This window comes from Mauremys mutica, chromosome 6 (assembly GCF_020497125.1).
Source record: "Mauremys mutica isolate MM-2020 ecotype Southern chromosome 6, ASM2049712v1, whole genome shotgun sequence".
NCBI lineage: Eukaryota > Metazoa > Chordata > Testudines > Geoemydidae > Mauremys > Mauremys mutica.
Window position 1 is genome coordinate 34,650,940 of NC_059077.1, and position 20,826 is coordinate 34,671,765.

Here is a 20,826-nt window from a genome sequence, read left to right on the forward strand (position 1 = left end):
AGCTAGAACACATTCCTAGAGGAAATGAAGTATATATACCAAATGCTCAAAAATCCACACATTTTCACATCCATAGCATGCAAACCTGGTTTCTGAATGATATGGAAGATAACTTTGCAAAATGGCCCTTAATGGTAGATCAGTAGAAAAATCAGTCTAGGAAGAAAGCAGGACTCTTTGTTACAAGCTGGTTGATTATCAAAAACATAATTCATTCAGCAGAGCTAGTAATATTGTCTGACCTTTGACTAAATACATTAGATAACATCCATGCAGCAGTATTCTTGGTTTTGTAGGATAGTCACGACTGACTGCTTTTAATAGTGTCCTGGGGCGCTCTGAGAAGATTTTCACCAGTCTTTCCTTTATTATGCAGAGGAGAGTAGATTTGCCATCCTGCACTTGAGCAGGGAGGAGTTTGGCTGGCTGGCCGGGAGAAGAAGGCAATGCTTTCTGGCTTGGGGGAGGAGGGAACATGTAAAGCTGCTGAAAGAGCAGTCAGCATGGTGGATGACTCACCACCTAGGAATGAGGGGTTTAAAAAGGTCAGCTGGGCCTAGCCACTCCCCTCTTCACTCAAACAAGCTGGGCAGCAGCCACCTTCCCTCCCTATTTAGGTCACAAATATGCCAGATGTTTAGCTATATCTGCTGTGGACATTACGCTAGCCACCCACTAAGGGGGACTGGAAAGGAATTTTTCCCTTACCACCATTTTGGCCAGGTGCAGTGGGAGTTTTTCGCCTTCCTCGCAGCAGGTTCAGGTAGGCTCTGTTCATGCATAACATGACGGGCGGTAGGCCATATGTCGAAACTCATTATTTAAGCGTATAGCGCATGTTCAGTGCAGGTACTCCATAAATTAAGGCACACACGAATGAAAAAACAGCTTGGAAAAGGAATTAAGGAGAGGTGTTTGGTAATTGAGCAAGCTGGGGGCAGTTGGGGACTCCTATGATTGGTACAGCAGGGAGCCAACCCCCTCATCATTATAGTCCACCTTAACCCTTCCTACGAGGGAGCATGGTCGGTAAGGAATTGGCTGGAATTGGTAAGGTCCTGGCAAGGGAATTGCTGGAGGGACCTGTATGAATAGGGGGGGATCTATGGAAGCTTCCCCCTGCCTCCCCCCCAAATTGGCTGGAATTGGTAAGGTCCCAGCAGTGAATCTGCTGGAGGGACATAAATTTTGCACCTGCACTGCACACATTTTATCTGCCGGGTTAGTCCCAGACATCTGTCTAATAATAAAGTTGCAGCCTGATTAAACCCATATCTAATGTCTCCTGTCATTCTTTCAGCATAGCCAGACAATCACTTTTAGCTCTTATCAAATGACTGGATCTGGAATCTATGTAAAAGAACTCGCTCAATACCTCTGCTGGCAGGGCAGCAACAGAGACCTGGTACATTACAACTTCTTTTCTTTCTGATAAATCATTTTTCACCTTTGTATTTAAACATTACAAAAATAGCATGTTTAAAAAAAAAGTGACAGCAGAGTCTGGGTTATAAAAGGCAGGATACCAATATATTCAAAATTGGGGTTACATTTTGTCTAATTAATTCAGCTGTGCTTGCAGATTGCAGCACAGATGGCATATGAGATTTTGCCATTCTTCAGAGACCTCCATGCAATACCTATCATAGGGTTCATTAAAGATTCTATTTCTGCCTGAAGTGTGTCTATGGCTTTGTGGACTGAAATGCCTTTAAAACATTGTCACACTGAGCAAACGTTTAAAGTATAATATAGTGAGGACTCCGTTTTTATAGTCGTGTTCTCCAAGGAGACTTCTTGTAAGAGCTTTTAAGGGCACTTTCCAGCTAGCAGTCTACCTGGGAATGAGTCATAGCAATTGTAGTTGCTTTTGTTATCAGCCGTCTCATTGGTCTAGTAGAGATTCAAGAAAGTTAGAAAATGAATGATTATTCATAAGAATAATCTGGACCTTGTCTAGCATCTTTCATGAAGTGCTTTGAGATCCATATGAAAGATGATATACACTGCAAGTAAACCTATCACTACTCAGAACAAAAGGTGCAATTTCTTCAATCTGTCCATGAGGCCTAACAGGTCAGCATTCACTTTTGATTTTTGGGAAAAACAATTTTCTTACTGGAAAAAAAATGATGTTTTGGTTTTGCCCCAAATTGAAGGGGAATATGTAAAATGTTCCTTTTTAGGGCCCGCACAAACTATGAAAAAATTATTTTTTCATTGGGTTTTACTGTCAGTACCATAGTGCATGACCAAAGTGTAAGAGCAAGTGCAACATCAGTTTTAATATCTGACATATCCTGCCTGTTTTAATACCTTGGGACTCTGTCCTATATTAGATGGGCTCATCAGTCTTTAGGCCTGTCCCATCTGCATGATTCCATGCCCATCAGAACTGACATAGACGCTGAGTTTTTCTTTTTGACAGGGGTGCTCTACCCATGCTCTGCTCTGAGGCCCTGCCCCCACTCCAGTCCCTCCCCTGAGTTGCCACCCTCACTCCACCTCTTCCAGGCCCCACTCCTCCCCCGAAGACCACACCCTCGCTCAGTCCCCTCCCCAAGGCCCTTCCCTTGCTCTGTCTCTTCCCACTGTCTCCCTGAGGCCCCTGCCAGCTCGCTGCACTCCGCCGTCCCCCAAGCCCCTTCACCAGCCACCAAATAGCTGTTTGGCGGCACCTATGAGACTTGAGTTTGGCCAATGCTACTGATGTAGGGATCTTGTAGATTCGTTGGTTAGATTCAGGCGCACACACACCTCCCACCTGAACTCTCAGCATGACAAATCCAGAGTAACCCCTTCTCCTCACACTCATAGCTCTGGTAATGGGGGAGAAGGGAACAATGAGGAGAGGGACTGGAAGGGAAGACAGGATCATAAGGAGAAAAGACATAAAAGGCATGAAGGTCTCAAGAGAGAAATGGTACATCTGCACTGCAAGTGAAGGTCTGATTGCATACCTGTGCTAGCTAGCATAGGTAACTATAGTAGCGTAGATGTCATGGCATGGGCTTCAGCAAACATGAGCTAACAACCAGAGTACAAGCCCACCAAAGACCCTGGGGACAACTTCAGGTTGTTAGCCCAGTCATCCATGTCTACTGTTATTACCCATACAAGCTAGATTAAAACTAGCCTGGGTCTACCTATCCATGCTGCAATCACACCCTCACTTGCAGTGTAGACATTCTCTAAAAGGGATAAAGGGCCAGAGAGAGAAGAGGGAATGAAAAAAACAGTCCGGAGGGCATTGGAGGAGTGAAGTGGGGATGAGAGGCAGTGAGGAGGAGACAGGAGAAATGAAAACATAAATGGGTTAAATTCTGGCCCAACTGAAGTCAATGGCAAAACTCTCATTGACTTCAGTTGAGCCAGGATTTCCCCAGGGAAGGGAGTGAGCTCACTGGAGCAGAAGGAACAGCAGTAAAAGGGTTGATGAGGTATTGTTGTCTCTGAGGGGGAAGAGGTACAACCACAGAGAGGTCCTGCTTCTGCTTTTTGTTCCAGCCCCTATAAATCCTAGTTCCCCCACACCCTATGTGTTTCTATGGGCCAGTGCCCACTCTTTTTTTAAAATCTGTTTAAGGACAATATCTTGAAGTGACAGGCAGCGTTGTCAATTAATAAAATAAATGTAATGCCATTATACAAAACTTTCTTCAGTGATTCATAACTAGATAATTTTCCTTGGGAAGTACTTGGTAGTAGTTCTGAGCATGGAATTCATAGCAAATAATTTTATTCAGTGAAATTTGCCTCAATTTCTCTTCACAAATTGACCGAGAGCCACTTGTGATTATTCTAAGACTTCTAATTATTTACTGACCAACTACTGGGAATGTTCATGAGCAGTTTGCACCAAGTGAATTATATCAAAGGGATTTTCGTTGGTTAGATTTGCTTGGAACTATATAGGTATTATTTCTGTCCCCTGAATGGATGAGTGCACTCTCAGGTTCTGTCTAGACTGTAATCACGGGGTGTGATTACTAGTTGACTAGCTCAGGTCCTGGAGCACTGATACAAGCCCACCTAGAGCCATGGTTAATTACTCATGGAGCTAGGCTGGGCTGAAAAACATGCTGTTGTGGCTTCACTGATCTGGGCTCCTAGCTAACTAGATCAAAGCTAGCTCAGGTAGGGCTTTTCAAGCTATAATCACACCCTGTGGGTGATTACAGTATAGATGTATCCTCAGTACTGGGTTTCCAGTGCAAGTGCATTTAGGAGTTCAATATTCTCCTGCAAATAATCTCTTAAACCACTGATTTTTGCAAATGTTTCTGTCAACAATGGCACCTTTACAGAAAGCCAAAGTCCATTCTGTTTCTCACTGCTGTGAATATCCATGGAAATATGTTTGAGATGTACATGATGCTCTAGTTGTGTGTTAACTTCCTTCACACAAAAATGGAAGAGTATGACCTCCAGACCAGGTGTGAAAGCCATTTACTGAATATTTAACATTTAAGGAATTATTGGTATGGATTAGATTTTTTTTCTAGTGATCTTTACATTCCGTCTGCTCATTTGAAATAATTGTGTATGACTAGCCAAAATTATTTTGCATGACTGTATTTTCTTATATAGCCTTGTTTGTTACTCACCCCATACATAGTACATTCCAAGGCTTGTAGCTTTTAATTCTTTTACATAATAATCTAGGCAGTGCCTACCTATGATCAGGACAAAAAAGAAATAAAAAGAAAAAAGACAAAAGAAAAGAAAAGTTAGGAATTGAAGAACCATGCAACTATTTGATAGCTTTCCAAGGATTATGTTTTCAAAGATACCCACAAAATAATTCTGCATTGCCTTATTCCTGGCCCAGTGACATTCTTATATGCTCTTGGATTCTGTAAAGCAATATTCAGATGAGCAAAGACTGAAGTATTGGATCCAATGATCAGATTTAGGCAAGTACAAAATACACATTTGTGTGCATGTTAATAACTACACATTTGCCTTTGTGTGTGATTATTCGTTTTGTATGCACAAATATATAATTTGTGTGTGTGTTTTCACACATGCATAAAGTGTAGAATATTACTTGGCATCAAGGCTAGAATTTTCAAAACAACCTAAAGGAGTTAGACCTAAAGTGTATTAAAAGTTAATGGGGCTTGGACTCCTAATTCTCATAGGCTCATTTAAAAAATCTGAGTCCTAATTTTTAAAATTTGGCCCTAAAAGATACTTTTTTACAGCTAAAACCAAGATGCTCCCCCGACCCAGGCCCTGGCTGTCAGTCAGGTGAGACTACCACCAGAGTTGACTTTGGCGCTGCCCCACACGTATAGCAACTGCAGTGAGGTCTTCAGGAAGAAGAATGGTGACATCCTACCATCACACCGAGATTATGACTGCAAGATTGAGCTTCAGCAAAGGGCCAAAGTGTAATATCTGTGCCCTCTTCCACTCATCCTGGAACTACTGGACCATGTATGATCAGCCCAGGCACTCACAAAACACTATCTGGGAGGGGCCTAAAACCTGGTTTGGATCTGAGCTGGGGATGAGTTGAAAATGGCTTTTCAAATCCCCTGCCTATGACCCACAAATTGACAATCAGACCGAATGAGCGAAGTGTTAGAACAATACTTGTGCTGCTTCACAAATTTCCACCAGGACAATTGGTTGAAATTCCTACCACAAGCATAGTTTTCTTACAACAATGTTGACCATGTCTTCACTGGTCCATTCTATGCAAACTGTGGCTTCCACCCCCATCTCTATCCAGCCATACCTGTCAGCTCCACCACTCCCACAGCTGCCAACTGAATGTGCCAGATCTATGAGGTCCAAGAAGAACTCAAGGTACATCTGGAGAAGGCCAAGGAACATTACAAGTGGTAGGCTGACCAACAGCCCCAGGAAAGTCCGGCATTCACCATCGGCAAAAAGTGTGGCTCTCAAATCAAAACCTCTGCACCAACTGGTCATGTCATAAACTGGATTGTCAATACATTGGGCCATATTACATCAGCCAGGTAACCAACCCAGTAACCACAAGCCTTAGTTACCCAGATCCCTCAAAATATACCCAGTGCGTCACATATTCTGGCTAAAACCATACATCAACAACCCCTTTGCTCACCAGGCTCAACCATCAACTGCTCCAGAGCAGATGCAAGAACATGAGTATAAGGACCACAAGAAAATCAAATGCAGCTTCCTCTGGTTCCTTGTCAGGGGCGGCTCTAGGATTTCTGCCGCCCCAAGCAGGGCAGCGCGCCGCGGGGGGCGCTCTGCCGGTCACCAGTCCCCGTGGCTCCGGTGGACCTCCCGCAGGCATGCCTGCGGATGCTCCACCAGAGCCGCGGGGACCAGCGGCCTCTCCGCAGGCACGTCTGCGGGAGGTCCACCGGAGCCTCCGCAGGCATGCCTGCGGGAGGTCCGCTGGAGCCATCTGCCGCCCTCCTGGCAAAATGCCGCCCCAAGCGCGTGTTTGGCGCGCTGGGGTCTGGAGCCGGCCCTGTTCCTTGTAGACTCGGAGGGCTATGGCTTGGAAGAGTGATCCTGGGTCCAAAATCCATGCCCCTGGCCTTGTGGCAGCTCATTCAAACACATCCAGGATGGCAGAGGGTGCACCTAAAGAGAGGAGTAATGTAAGCCTCCCAGTGGGTCTCAAACCCAGGCCTGCAGAGCTGCCAGATACTGCCACTCATCCACAGCAATAGGTAGCTTGTGCTCCACTATCCATGACCCTCTGTGGATGTAGACCACAGGAAGCCCTGCCTCAAGTGGTCTGACAGGCAGTAGCCTCACGGCTCCTGATTGGCTCCCAGCCCTACATAAACCCAAAGGGCATTCCAGGTAGAGTGCCTAGGTAACGGTGTGGATTTCGTGTAGTTGCCATGGCTATTCCTGCTCTTGAAATCTTGGCTTTACTTTGCCTTAATTTGGACCTCACCTCCTGACCCGGACTCTGAAACCTGACTCAGACTCTGATCCTTGATACTGACCCTGGCCTGGAACTGGACTACAAACTCTTCACACACATGTGTTATGGTTTCCAAAGCACTGTGAAACCTTCTCTTGAAATAGGGTCTAGAAGACAAAGGGACCAAGCAAGCTCTGCAGAGGCTTTGTAGGGATTTCCTTTCATTCTGCAGTTCAGCTGGGCAGGAAATGGTTTTCCTATCTGACAGAGATTTTGAGATTTCATTTTTTTCCCAAAAAAATCTTGAAAATTTTTGTGAACCAATAATCTTAAAAAGAAAAAAAAATGGATTGGCCCAGTCAAAATGCCTCATTTCAGCATGTTTGAAACTCCCTGCCCCACCCCCACCCCACCCCACACTTCCCTTGAATTTTTTCAAACCAGGAGATTCATCAAAACTGTTCACAGGAAAAAGTCAGTTTTGATGAAGTGACACCTATCTTTCCTATGAAAAACTTTTTAGCCAGAAAATTTCCAACCAGCTCTACCCATCAGTTATAATGAGTCCAAGAATGTGTGTCTAAAAATTAGCAAAGAACAAAAAATTGATCTAAGGAGGGAAAAATCAACCTGCATCACCTAACTCTCAAACAAGAAAGGCCTGAAGTATCAATAGTGGCAGATTTTTGCAACTACTTCTTTATGTGAGCTACATCTTTGCGATTAGATCCCCCAGTGTTTCATGATTTTGATAAGAGGAAGAAGTTCTGACAACACAAATGCTATGGAATAACACTAGCCAAGATAACTTACTTCAGTAAAAGCTGTACAGGCGGTATTGTGACACCTCGATTTGTTCAATGGGCTCTCCTGGCTATCAGTCCTCTGCCTTATAAATAAGAATATTTCATACTTATTTTAAAGAAGTAATGAACTAAAATTGAAAGGATATATCTACTTTAGATATTAGGGAAATATTTTTAGGGCAAGGTCAATCAGACATAAAACAGTTTTCTTATGTAGTAGCCATGGCACAATCATTAAGAAATTTAATATAGAAAGAGTAAAATAAAGACCTTTTCTGTGCTTGAAGCATGAGACATTTCTGTTGAAGATCCAGGAGATCCCTTTTACCCAGTTACCTGAGATTTTGCATGTCCTAGTATCAAAAGGTTAGTCAAGCCTGATTAAGATCCCTTCCTTCTATTGCACTTGTGAGTTACTGAACTTTGCTCACTGAGGAAAATACTGATCTGAAGTTCAGGAGATTAATGAGAAGAAACACCGCATTTACTCAGAGTCAAATCTACAGTACATCTGGTGCTGATGCAGAGGAAGGAAACAGGTGTTAGTTGTGACACATTTTAGCACAATTACACAAGTTCTGCTGCAAAACACCTCCCACCCCAGCACAGACGTTATCTTTACACCCACTATGAGCCAGAAGTCAGGAAATCTGCATTGGTCAGATTGTCAGCTGATGTGGAAAACGGAGGATGTTGTTTCAATATTCATTTGGGAACAGCTGAAAATTAACAATGTTAATGGTGATGATCATTGAAACAGGACGGGGTGGCCCTAAAGCTATGACAAACACAAAGTCTAAGAGCCCTAAATCATTACAACATTGTATCTGTGCTTTTTAATCTTTCTACTATGCAAATTACATATACTAACCTGAGTCATCAATTGTCTGCTAATTTGTTTTTAGAGTTGTAATCGTAATGTATTTATCCATTTTTCATGAACAAGTACTCTGCATATATAAAACAAACGTTCAGGTTGTTAAACACAGCTCCTGTGCATTGCAAGGGAATATGTTCTAGTGGTTAAAGCTCAGAATTGGATTTTTGGAGTTCACATATTTATCCCAGGGTGTAACTGATTGTTGTGTGATCCTGATAGGTCACTTAAATTCTCCATGTCTCAGTCTCCCTATATGTAAAGTGGGGAAAGGAATACCTGCAGTCCCAACCTCTAAGGATGGTGGAATGGGTAGCTTTTATTTTATAGCACTTGGATTTAATTAATGTCTATAAAGTATTTTAAGATCCTCAGCAAAAGGTACCGTGGAAATGCCAAAGAATGTTTATTACTGTAATAAATACTGTAGACATCTTCTACAATGCAAAACATACGGCACACATAGCCTTGCTCAGTTAGTTTGCTTATTTAAGAACAATGTGCTTCAGAGGATTGGAATATCCTGCTCTCTTCACTTCTTCACATTTTGATCTTAATGACTGTTAAATTCTTAAAAGGGCTTATACTATAAAAAACCATCTTGAATTGGTAGGGTTTAGACTGAATGACCTTTTCTATTTTTAATTTTTAGATGCTATTATTCTAACAAAGCTCATGAGATTGCAGAGGGCACATTTGTTATGGTGGGTTTATTGGAGATGAAGTAGGACTTCCTCAGGGACCAGGAGTTGAGAAGAACTTAGGCCCTGATTCAGCAAGCTAATGAGGCATGTGAATCATTCCATTATTTAAAGTTAGGGACGTGCTTAAGTATTTTTCTGCATCAGGGCCATAAGTGGTGGGGGAGGAGGATTATGATATAACTTGGGAACTGGACAAACCTTGGTAGGTGTGGCTGATAAATACGAGCCAGACTACAAACCTGTCCATTCATGCAGACAACTACTATGAAAGTGAAGACATAAGTGCAAGCAAAGCCTTGATGAAGAGACTCCTCAGCCTGGCTCCAGGGAAGGTAAATAATAATGTACGCTCATGCCTGCTGGAGTCACTCACTGTCTTTCAACATTTTCAGAGGCATTTCTTTCCTAGCATAACTAGAGAGGAGAGAGACCTAGGCATGCTCATGTTTTCTGCATCCTTAATTTAAAAAGTCAGTTTCCAGTGCCAACATGAGGATGACTCATCATGCCCAAAGCACTTGCAATATTAATCCGGTAGCTGGAAAGGGAGCTGTTCTACTTAAATCAAAATTCATCCAAACACACAGAGATTTGCTTGAAATTCAAACCAAGCTTATGATTGGCAGAACACTTACAGCAATGTTACCTTCAAGTTGGGAGGGAGGCATCAGTTATGAAAACAGAATTTCTCCTTGGATTCTCCTTGGAAATCGTGCATTCAAAAAGAGAAAGCGTGAACTATTAAGAAAAGGGAAATATCAGAGAGTTCACTTAATATGTTTTATAAAGTCCAAGGCTTGGTCCCTTCATACATTCTTGCATTATTGTTATTATTATTATCATGACATATAGGAATTAGCAAATGTGTATATGGAAATAGACAAACCAAACTAACAACTTCTATCTCCTAACAATTCAGCTGGTTCCACAATGCAGCTTGTTGGATCTTCTCAATGGAAGGATAAAATAAATTAGGTTTCTGCTACTTGAAAATTATCCTCAATTTAAGTGTTTATATTTTCCAAGGCTACAGGTCATCTCCCTGGATCATTTGTATAAATATAGAGTAGAGTGCTTGAAAGGAAACATATACATTTCTGTGTATCCCTAGCTTTTAAATAAAGCAGTCTCTGTTGGGTGGGAGAAAACAGGAACAAAGATAACACTTATTTAAGAATCCAAAATACACAAAAATAGAAGAGGAAAATTGAACCCTTGAAGAAATAAGAATTTGCTTTTAAAAAGGTAAGTTAAATGACACTAAGACTCAGCACTGAATTGTAACACAGTATTCCTGTGTATTCTTATATCAAAATGCTGCGATAATCATATCCCTTTCTACAATCAGAAAGGAAGCTCATAATCTACCTCGAAAACTGGAGATTTGTCACCTCAACTGTCAAACCCATAACGTGACCTGCTGTTCAGTCCCTTGGGCCTTGTCTACACCAGACTCTGAGAAGGTTTTGACAACATAGGGTGAAACCTTGACCCCTCTAAAATCAATGGCAAAAGTCTCATTGATTTCAACAGGGCTCAGATTTCACCCATAAGGGTACATCTTCACAGCAGCTAGGAGCATTCTTCCCACCTAGGATAGACAGACACTCATTAGCTGTGCTTGAGCTAGCGCGTTAAAAGTAGCAGTGTAGCCAGGGACAGACAGCATGGGCAGCAACTCAGGCTTGCTGCCTGAAGATGCACCCGGGGTCTGCACTACTCCCAGCTATGCTGCTATCGTTAGCATAGTAGTTCGAGCCAAGCTAGCGTGTGTGTGTCTGTCTGCACTGGGAAGCACACTCCCAGCTGCAGAGTTGACATACCCATAATGGTTAAAAATTCCATCAACAACCCAGCACCTTGCCCACATTAGCAGTCCCACCGTGGCTACAGTGGTGGAGCTGAACCAATGAAAGCAATAGTGGGGAAAAAGGGAAATGTAGTCACAGCCTAGGAGGGACAACTTTAGCTCTTAATTTAAACATTCTCTCATTCAGTCCACTCAGCAGGGCCTCCATCCTGTAAGAGTCAGAGAATTCCAGCCCCAATCCAGTACAGCACTTAAGAACATGTTTTATTTTTAAGGATATGCGTAGTCCATTGGCTGTAATGGGATCACTCATGTCCTTGGGTATATGACTTAAGTGCTTTGTTGGGTTCAGGGTCAGAATTCTCAGCCTGTAGGATGGAGCCTCAGAGAAGCCTGGGACTTCACTTCCACACCAGGCCAGGCCTCCTCCCATGTTTTCCTGGCCCATCTTCCTTTTCACAAACAACATCTAGAATGTGAATCTTGTGTTTCCTTTCACCTGGCATGTGGCCTGTGTAATGTTCTCCTGCCTTGCCCATTAACACTTCAAAATAATAATCAGATCTTCAGCTACAGAAAAATTTAGATAAGGAAATTCAAAGGGAGCCACGCTCTTAAAAATCTAATAAGATTATCGTCAAATTGTATCTGATGCAACTTTTCAAAGCTGGCCTATAATGAGATGTGTCCTTTTTCAAGATATTATCAACTTTGGGAAGCACTATGAAGTGTAGAATAAAGCCTAAAAAGAACTACTGTCCTTGCCAAAAATTAGTACTGTAAGTACTGAATAACAGAACGTAGAGTAAGCAATATAAATTAAATTTCAGAGACAAGAACAGTTCTATTTTTCATAGATGAATATATGATAAGACACAAATCTTGTGGTATGTTAGGTAGCTTTGCACCAAATACTGTCTGAGTGACTAATCTGTATGATCAGATATGTAGTTAATTCAGAGAAATTAAGTAGTTCTGTTTCTGTCTCTCAACAAGACAGTCTGCATACTTTAAGAAACTGTTATTTAGAACTTTACAGTTCCAGAGAAACATTATTGTTTTATGAATTACACAGTTGACTTTTCTTCTGGATGTTAAATGGTGATAAGTTTCTCAATCAGTTTCAAGGCATGTTGACCTTCATTATTAATCCTGCTATTGACATCAGTGTGATTATCTAATTTTGCTCAATATATTTCTCAGTATTGGCTAAAGTGCATAGATGACAGTATATTTAGTATACTGTATTCACCAACAATACAAATATGGCTGGGACAGTAGATAGCTGACACAATGAAACCCCACTACAAACTTGGGAACTTTCATAGATAATTATTTTGCTATCTGATTAAATTGGCTAGATAAATTAACTATGGTAAACAAAGTAAAAGGAATAGTCCTCCTCTTCCAGACAGTATGATCCATCCAATGATCCTGGCTATCATTGGAGAAAGTCAGTCATTTGAATCTAATATCTTAGACGAAGACTTATTTTTACTAGAACTTGTGATCCAGATTCAGGGCCATTCTGTGTCTACTGAGGCTAAGTGGTCACAAATCTGAAGTATTGAGACAGAAGAGCATTCCCCTTGCATGGGAAAATTCTCCACTGGCATAGAGCCACTGTAGCATCTCATACTCCTACCTCCCCTGATCCCCCCACCCTCACCCACTGCCTCTGGCATAGAGAGTGTGATTTGATAAAAGGGCTCATGGCTGGAACACACCACACCAACCATTGCATCCAAAGAGGGCAGCTGGGAGTAAAACAGAGTGGCCCTCAGACTGCTTTATTCTGTACTGCATACAGGGACAGGGTCAACCGCCAATGACTTCAGACACAGATAACTGCAAAGATGACTTCAAGTAACCTTCAATTTCTCTCCAGTACAGCACTGAGCAGGGCTTGACCAGAACAGAGAATCTGGGGCTGCATAGAATCATATTTTGAAGAGTTCTTATTCATTGCACTTATCTAATCATATTAGTTCCCTCCAATGAATTTCATATGCCTCTACTTTTATGTTCAAACTATATTGATGCTGATTTAGCTAAAGTGGACAAGCAGAAAATGACTGCTAGACAAATATTGTAGTCATATAATATATTCCTTTAAAGGCACCTGAATGTTATCCAAAATGTAAGACCCCCAGAGTATGACACTTGGGCCATTCAACCACTGCTAGTAGATAGTTCCCTTGACTATCCTTTGATTCTATAACAAAATGAACCTGGAGCTAAATTTATGCCTAATGGATTTAAGCAAGCACAATTCTTACTGCTCCAAAAGCCAGAATCCCTAAGGAATCTATGCATCTCTGAAATCTTCAAGTATGCTAGAAAAGTGCCAAAATGTTTCCCATTTAAATTAATATAAGCCATATATTATAATGTGATGCTAGAATAAGACTTTGGTCTGTCTATAACACTGTCTTCAGTATTTATTTCTAATTTTCATGTTGCATCTAAGCAAACTATTCAAATTTAAATTTCGTAAACCCATATTGTCTCACTGTTGGTTGAAATATTCCTTGTGAAATGAACTTGGTAAGCTGTCCCTCTGGGAAAGTCATTTCATTGTCAACCACTTTGAATTTTTTTCTCACTTTAATGTTCTTGTTCAAATATAACTTGCTTTATCTAGCGGCACAGGGTCAATTTCAGTCATGAAATTAAACTTAGTGAAGCAAGTATTTACAATTGCCCGAACTACAAGGAAAACAGCTTAAATCAAGTTTGCTTTGTTTTTTTTTTTATGGTTTTCTCCTTTCTTCTATTCATTAAATATGTTAATTTATTGACTAGGTATTTATGGCCCACATCTTTTGAATAGGACTGAAACATGAAAAAAAATGCATTTGATCTGCATGCCTTTGAACACACAAGGACAATACTGTAATAGAAAATTCCTAAACTGTTTCATATCAAGGGACCAATTAGACTGGCTTTGGAAATGAATGCTGAAGATTGAACAGTGAAGATCATTTGTGTATCATCAACAATGAAATCTGTCTCCAAACAGATGAAAACATCCTTATTTGCTCATAGTGAAAATATATGCAGGCATGATGCTTTAAACCAGGGGTGGGCAAACTATGGCCCATGAGCCGGATCTGGCCCACAAGCCATTTTAAGCCAGCCCATGAGCCACACCATGCGGCTCGGCTCCGCTCCAGTGCTCCGGGGTGCACCATGCAGCTCAGCCCCGTTCTGGAGCTCTGGCCGGGGCACTGGGTCGGGGGCTGCATCATGTGGCTCCTGGAAGCCACAGCAAGGCCTCACTCTGGCTCCTACATGCTCCAAAAGGAGCTGCAGGGGCAATGCCTATGGATGGGGCAGCGTGCAGAACTGCCTGGCCGTGCCTCCGCATAGGAGCCGGAGAAGGGACATGCCACTGCTTCTGGGAGCTGCTTGAGGTAAGCGCCGCTCGGAGGCTGCACCCCGTGAGCCTCTCCCCACTCCCCTGCCCTACCTCGATCCCCCACCCACTCTCCAAACTCCTCGATCCCAGCCCAGAGCACCCTCCTGCACCCCAAACTTCTCATCCCCAGCCCCACCCCAGAGCTGGCACACCCAGCCAGAACCTGCACCCCTTCCTGCACTCCTGCCCCAGCCCTGATTCCCCCTCCTGCTGTCCGAACCCCTTGGTCCCAGCCCAGAGCACCCTGCCCCATCCCAGAGCCCGCACCCCAACCTCAATTTTGTGAGCATTCTCAGCCCACCATACAATTTCTATTCCCCTATGTGGCCCTTGGGCCAAAAAGTTTGCCCACCCCTGCTTTAAACAAAGAGATGGCACTATAAGTCTTAAACTATTGGCCCACATCTTCAAAATTTCATATGTGCATAATTTGTATATGCAATTATTTTGATTTCATGTGCAAATGTGGTAATGATGTATGCAGTGGGTGGTCATTTGTGGGTGCAAAATTTGCAGGTCTTCAATTGTGAGAATCTGGACCATCACAGACTGGTATGTTTAGGACTCCAGCATTTTCAGACTCTACTCTTTAACTTTCCTTACGCTATTTTTACATGTGCCTTTAAACTAATCATAAGGATCACATGATGGCAGTTTCCTGCAAACTTCCTTTCATATCGCATCCTCTGGACCCCATTAAATCTTATCTGTGACAAAAGATGCTGCCCAACATTTCCTTCCCGCTTGGGGTTTAATCCAAGACCTTCCTAAGAAATAACACTCTTGACTTCATCCACAGAGACTGCTAAGCAGCAACCAGAATCACACTGAAGGGATAGGGACTATTGATGCCAAGGGTCACAGGGCTTCACTCAGCCAGAAACAGGAAGTATAGACCTGACATTTCTGGAGGATTTATTTGGCAGGTGAGAGGGCTGGGAGCGAAAGCTGCAGTGGTGCAAGGTTATGAACGTGTACTGTTCCCTCAAAGGATGTATTACTATGTCATACCTATGCACTGACTGTGCCGTAACCCTAGCTGAAATGTAGGAGTGGCTAGAAATGTTTTGCATTCCAGTCACTGGCAAATGCAGCCGATGTGCTGTATTAAAAGTTTTTTTTTCTCTTCCCATGTAGATTTTGGTTACTGCACTATTTGCAGAATGATCACTTTGCTGCATCGATATCACAGCTTGGGTTTGTGGCATGTATTAATGGAAGCACATGCTCAGATAATTAGGATTTGCAGCGTTCATAAGAACACGCTGTCCTTGTCACAGTCATTTTTGCGAACTCTGCATTTACTGTGTGACTACCACAGTTAATTAGTGAAATGGCTCGCTGTCTGTGATTATCATTGGCCTGAGAGCAGCCTTCTGCAATTCAGTGTCTATTTCACCTTCCCCATGCTGTGAAAAAACAAGAGTGTGATGATCAAATGTTCTGTGCTGCTCTGGTTATTGGCTTCTGTCTCTTATGCTTCCCACTGTACAATGTATTTAACCATTTGGATATGAATTTGAGTCCCTGTTGGAAATTCTGATCCCTTATGTTCTCTTGGGGGAATTCTGCATCTCTGCACGTGCGCAGAATTCATGGCCCCTGCAGATTTCTTTGCTTACTCACAGAAAAATTACTTGATGGGAAAGCAAAGGGAAGCCGCAAGAGTGGTCATGTGCCCACTCCCTGGCGGTGCAGACAGGTTGGTTTGGGCACCCAGAGCAGCTGGTAGAGACGTAAATCACTGCCTGTGAGTGCGGGGGGGAAGTGGGGGGGACTGGGTAGTCATGTGTGAGAGAGAAAGAGAGACACTCTGTCCCTCTCGCTCGCTACTGCAGCACACTTGGTGTGGAGGGGCCAGGCTTTAGGGTATTTCTGAAGAGGTAAGCATGGGGCAGGCTCTGTTCCCTCAGGCAGAGGAGAATGTAGCAGCCTGTCTGCTTAGTGAATTGTTCCCATTGTTCTTAGTGAATTCCCCCAGGAGTATAAAACAGGTGTAAAAATGGTAAGGCTTCTTTACATTGCCAGAGTGGTGTAAAGGAGCCTTTATTGTAGAAGACACTATGGCCTTATAAATGCTTATGGTGCTTTAGTGATTAGAACTGGTCTCAATTTTTGGACTGAAAAAATTTCCTATCAAAATGTGCTCCATGAACTGTTTGCTGCTGACCTTTCTAGAGATGGTCAGTAGCCAATATAAATTGTGAGTTTGAGTCCCTCACAGGCTCTTCAGTTGTCTATGATGTAACACTGAGCATATGGCTGCATATATTTGTTGACTAATAATTCGAAGTTAAGGGTCAATACTACCTACATTACTATTAGACGGAGGGGTTTGGAGATTTCCTCCAATGCTCCCCACTCCCATTCTCCATCCATTGTATTGTAGTTTAAATAAATGACCAAAATAATTGAAGCTAGCTGGATTACATTGCATTATTTTGACAAAAATATGCAGAATTTTGCAGAATTTTAAAATATTGTGCACAGAATTTTTAATATTTTGGTGCAGAATTCCCCCAGGAGTACTCGTAGGCGGAAGGTTTGTATAATTTTTGGTGGGGCCCAAAATGGTGGTGCCCCCCCGCTCCCGCTCTGTAAGCCGATATAAAATGAAGCTACAACGCGTCAGTGCCACAAGATTACAAGGGTCAATTAAAAGTGGAAAGTCAGAAGCAGCACTTGCCTACTTCAATATACAGTATTATATTTTGTTGCACCTGTTGTGATGAAGTGGGAATGTTCTTAATATTTTCTCTGAATACTGTGTGGGTGCCTCAGTTTCCCCTGCAAGATGCCAACTGAAGGTGTTGGGGACAAAGAGATCAGGTAGCCTCCCTGTCCGGAAGAGACACAGAGGCCAGAGGAGGGAGTGTCAGTTTGGAGCTGGCTGGGGAAATGGGAAGAGACCCAGAACTTGGTTCTGGGCTCCCCACCCCCCAAGATGGACCTGACAGAGGGGTTCTGTTTTCTGTACCAACAAGCTCTGTTTAAACTGTGTTCCCGTCATCTAATAAACCTTCTGTTTTACTGTCTGGCTGAGAGTCACATCTGACTGAGGAGTTGGGGTGCAGGACCCTCTGGTTGCCCCAGGACCAGCCTGGGCAGACTCGCTGTGGAAAGTGCATGATGTGGAAGGGCATGCTGAATGCTCCGAGGTTAGACCCAGGAAGGTGTAAGCTTCTTGCCCTGGAGACAGTATGCTCCAAGAGAGGAGGCTCCCCCAGAGTCCTGACTGGCTTTGTATGGAGTTATTCCAAAGCATCACAGCATCCCCTTCCACACCGTGCACTTCCCAGAAGTCCGCACAGGCACTGACACTCCCTCCTCCGGCCTTTGTCTCTTTTCCAGGCATTAGGAGGCCACCCGATCTCTCTGTTCTCCAATACCTTCAGTTGGCACCTTGCAGGGGAAACTGATTTGGGAGAAATGAAGTAAAAGCTGCCCAAACCGAGCTTGAGCACTCCTGAATTTTGAGGTGTTCAAATCTGGAAGGCAGGTGCTGGGGGTGGGAGAGGGCTGTGGGCTCCATGGGGGAGCATGGCAGCAACTGTCTGGAGCTGCACGGAGCCAGACACGCTGGTCTGAGTGGCACAGTAAGCGGTTTGGGGGTTGGAGAAGAGGTAGGGGGTTCTGGGGGGCAGTCAAGGGAAAAGGAGCAGGCGGGGTTGGATGGGGCAGAGGTTCGGAGGGGCAGTCAGGGGACAGGCAGCAATTGGATAGGCATGGGAGTCCAGGGGGTTTATCAGGGGACAGGTAGGAGGGTCCTGGGGGGAAGTTGGGTGGGGTCTCAGGAGGGGGCAGTTGGGGACAAGGAGAAGGGAGGCTTAGATAGGGGCTGAGGTCCCAAGGGGCAGTTAGGGGCAGGGGTCTCGGGAGGGGGTAATTGGGGGACAAGGACCAGTGGTGCTTAGATAGGGGGTGGAGGTCCTGGGGGCAGTTGGGGCAGGGGTCTGGGGAGGGGGCAATCAGCGGCCAGGAGCTGGGAATCAAAGGGCTCTGGGCTGCCGGCAGCTGCGGGGAGCCCAGAGCCCTTTAAATCCCAGCCGCGGCCGGAAGTCAGAGGGCTCTGGGCTGCCTGCAACCGCGGGGAGCCCAGAGCCTTTTAAATCCCAGCCGCGGCCGGGAATCAGAGGGCTCTGGGCTGCCCGCTGCAGCGGGGAGCCCAGAGCCCTTTAAATCTCAGTGCCCATAGATGGCGGGAGACCATAGCAACTGTTTTTGGGAGAACTGTGCCATATTTTTCTCTGAATCTATTGCTCTAAAGCAGTTGTCCTGGAAGGATTAATGAAGGCTTGGATTTGAAAATACTGGGGCATGTAGAAAAAAAAAAGTAGCTTCATTGCAATATGTATATATGGTCCATTAAAAATGGACACCAAAATCATGAGATACCAGGTATAAAGCTGCATGTGCAACCTTTGGTATGACCCCGGGTGTATATATCATGCTACAGGCCCTGACTCTGAAGGCAGCTGAACTTTATAAACTCTTTTCCACTCTCTCAATGCCCAGGCTTCCAAGGGCTGATTTGGCTCCTGGCACAAGATAGAGCAGCCTCAGCGGTTGTTAAGGCCAGAGACCAGCAGCACTCTGACCACCCCATCCGCCTTCCCCCCACCATATCTTTCCATGACTTCTACTTTCGGAGTTGAAAGATGGGGTGGTGGGGAGCTGTCTTAAGAAATATGGCAGAATATCAAATGAAGGAAGCATAATTAACAGGCAGGGCCGCCCAGAGGGGGGGGGCAAAGGGGGCAATTTGCCCCGGGCCCCGGGCTCCGCAGGGGCCCCCAAGAAAACAGCGGAGGCTCCCACCTCCGTTCTCTCCAGGAGCCTCAGCGCATCAAGCGCCGTGTCTCCGGCGGAGCCCCTGAGCCCCGCGGTGAGGGGGCGGGGCTGGGAGCACCGGGCTGAGCTCTGCTCCCTCCGCTCGGCGTGGAGCTCCCAGCCCCGCCCCCTCCCCACGCGGCTCTGAGCGGGACGGGGCTCAGGCCCCCCCGGAGGCACGCTGCGGCTGTTCCGGCGAGGCGCTGAGACTCTGGGTGAGGAGGGAGCCGGGGGTAAGAGGCTGGGGCCGGGGCGGGGGGGAAGCGGGACCTGCCGCCGAAGCGCAGCCCAGTCTTCGGCGGCGGGGGGCCCTTCCGTTCCGGGAGCCGCCGCCGAAGTGCCCCGAAGACCCGCGGTGGGACCCCCACCCCCGCCGCACTTCGGCGGCGGGTCCCGCTTTGGCGGTAATTCGGTGGCAGGGGGCTCCCGCCGCGGGTCTTCGGGGCACTTCGGCGGCGGGTCCCGGAACAGAAGGGCCCCCCGCCGCCGAAGACCCCGGGCCCCCGGAATCCTCTGGGCGGCCCTGTTAACAGGCACCTGGTGCATTGCCCATTGTTGGTGGAACATGTCCCATTTGCAAGGGCAATAAACCTACTGCAGAGCAAGAAAAGGTGAGTTGCGGATGATCTTTGCCATGTAGCTTCTGCAACTTACTTCAGAATCTGATAAGACATAAAGCAGGCTCCGTTCCATATTGGAAACACTAGGCCCTGATCCTGAGCTGGTGTAAATTCGAACTGACTGACTGAAAAAGAACAAAATTGATTTACACTGGCTGAAAATCTGTCTCATTGCTATTTTCTCTTTCGCTATGTGAAAATCAATTTTTGGTTGAGGACCTTTATTTCATGTATAGCAAAATTAAATTGAACTTGTTTTATGCCATTGACAAGTCCGTTTTTTGTATGTGCTGTGTTATGTGCAAACTCTCTTGCAGAGCTCAGCTGCAGTGTAGCACTATTTAACAATTAGAACACATGGACTGTGACTTGATTGCTCTCAATGTGGAGAGAAGATGCTTTTTAAAAAAAGGTCAGCAACCTTTCAGAAGTGGTGTGCCGAATCTTCATTTATTCACTCTAATTTAAGGTTTCATGTGCCAGTAATACATTTTAACGTTTTTTAGAAGGTCTCTTTCTATAAGTCTATAATATATAACTAAACTATTGTTGTATGTAAAGTATATAAGGCTTTAAAAATGTTTAAGAAGCTTCATTTAAAATTAAATTAAAATGCAGAGCCCCCCGGACTGGTGGCCAGGACCTGGGCAGTGTGAGTGCCACTGAAAATCAGCTCATATCTGCCTTTGGCACCTGTGCCATAGGTTGCCTACCCCTGCACTAGGGTCTAAATATGCAAAATGAAAAGAAAAACAGTTAAGGGGAGAATGTGCTTTACTGGAAGCTGTGGCAATTTTATTAAGCATTCCTTAGCCCTTCTGATTTGTGCAAAGCTGTGATTCAGTGTGGAACGCTACAGAGAATCAATTAGGATC

General features: G+C 44.5%; 2 long non-coding RNA genes across 2 annotated transcripts in view; both read right to left on the reverse strand.

Moving 5' to 3' along the window:
* Nucleotides 1–739: 739 nt before the first annotated feature.
* On the reverse strand, nt 740–8,009 carry LOC123373376. Its single transcript, XR_006580695.1, has 4 exons — nt 7,960–8,009; nt 7,697–7,772; nt 4,608–4,676; nt 740–852 (listed from the first exon to the last, which is right to left on the reverse strand). It is a non-coding gene; the product is annotated as an uncharacterized LOC123373376 (long non-coding RNA).
* A 374-nt stretch (nt 8,010–8,383) lies between these two features.
* The window catches only part of LOC123373375, a 78,310-nt gene continuing 65,867 nt past the window's right edge, over nt 8,384–20,826 (reverse strand). The window contains exons 2-3 of the long non-coding RNA XR_006580694.1: nt 9,906–10,008; nt 8,384–8,639 (exon numbers count right to left, since the gene is read on the reverse strand). This is a non-coding gene — a long non-coding RNA (uncharacterized LOC123373375). The remainder of the gene's footprint in view (nt 8,640–9,905; nt 10,009–20,826) is intronic.